The following is a 681-nucleotide window of genomic DNA, read 5'->3' as shown; positions in this document are numbered from 1 at the left end:
TTTGGATTTAGTTCACTATTTTGACCTACTGAACGAGCTATTTCATTGAATCGAGATATTTCATTTTGGGTTTGATTCGCGTTTTTAGGTGGGTCAACTATTTGTCATATAGTAAATCGCTAGCAATGAGCATGTAAAAACACATTACTCCCGAGCATCATCTCTCCATCTAAAAAAGAAGTGGCAAGCTAATATTTCAAAATTTGATTCGAATTGACTTGGTCAGGTAGACGTGGATGCTCATTCTCCCAAAATTTGAACGAGCCATTAAACATCCTCTCTGCTAGGTGGAATTCGCCCGAGCAAATAAATGGGAGACGCGAAATTACCGTCCTATGCGGGACACGCATCAATTGGCCTGTTGTACATCGAGGGTAGGTTTGTAACTTCATCCAAGCGCGCCTTCTCCTCGGCCGAAATGACATGTGCCAAATAATTCATAAACCATGGTCGGCAAAACGCGCTCTCCTCGCCCGAAATAGCTTGCGCCCACTGTTTCAAAACACGCTCTCCTCGCCCAAAATCGCTCGCGCCCACTATAGTTCAAAACACGCCCTCCTCGCCCGAAATCATTCCCGCCCACTATTTGGGGAGAAGCAAAGTTACTCTACTATCCCCGACCCTCATTACACAGACCCAAGCCGAGAAGCCTATGGGCAAGGGTAGAACTGTAACTCTCCC

Source organism: Triticum dicoccoides, chromosome 2B (assembly GCF_002162155.2).
Source record: "Triticum dicoccoides isolate Atlit2015 ecotype Zavitan chromosome 2B, WEW_v2.0, whole genome shotgun sequence".
NCBI classification, from domain to species: domain Eukaryota; kingdom Viridiplantae; phylum Streptophyta; class Magnoliopsida; order Poales; family Poaceae; genus Triticum; species Triticum dicoccoides.
Note: the sequence above shows the minus strand (reverse complement) of the source record.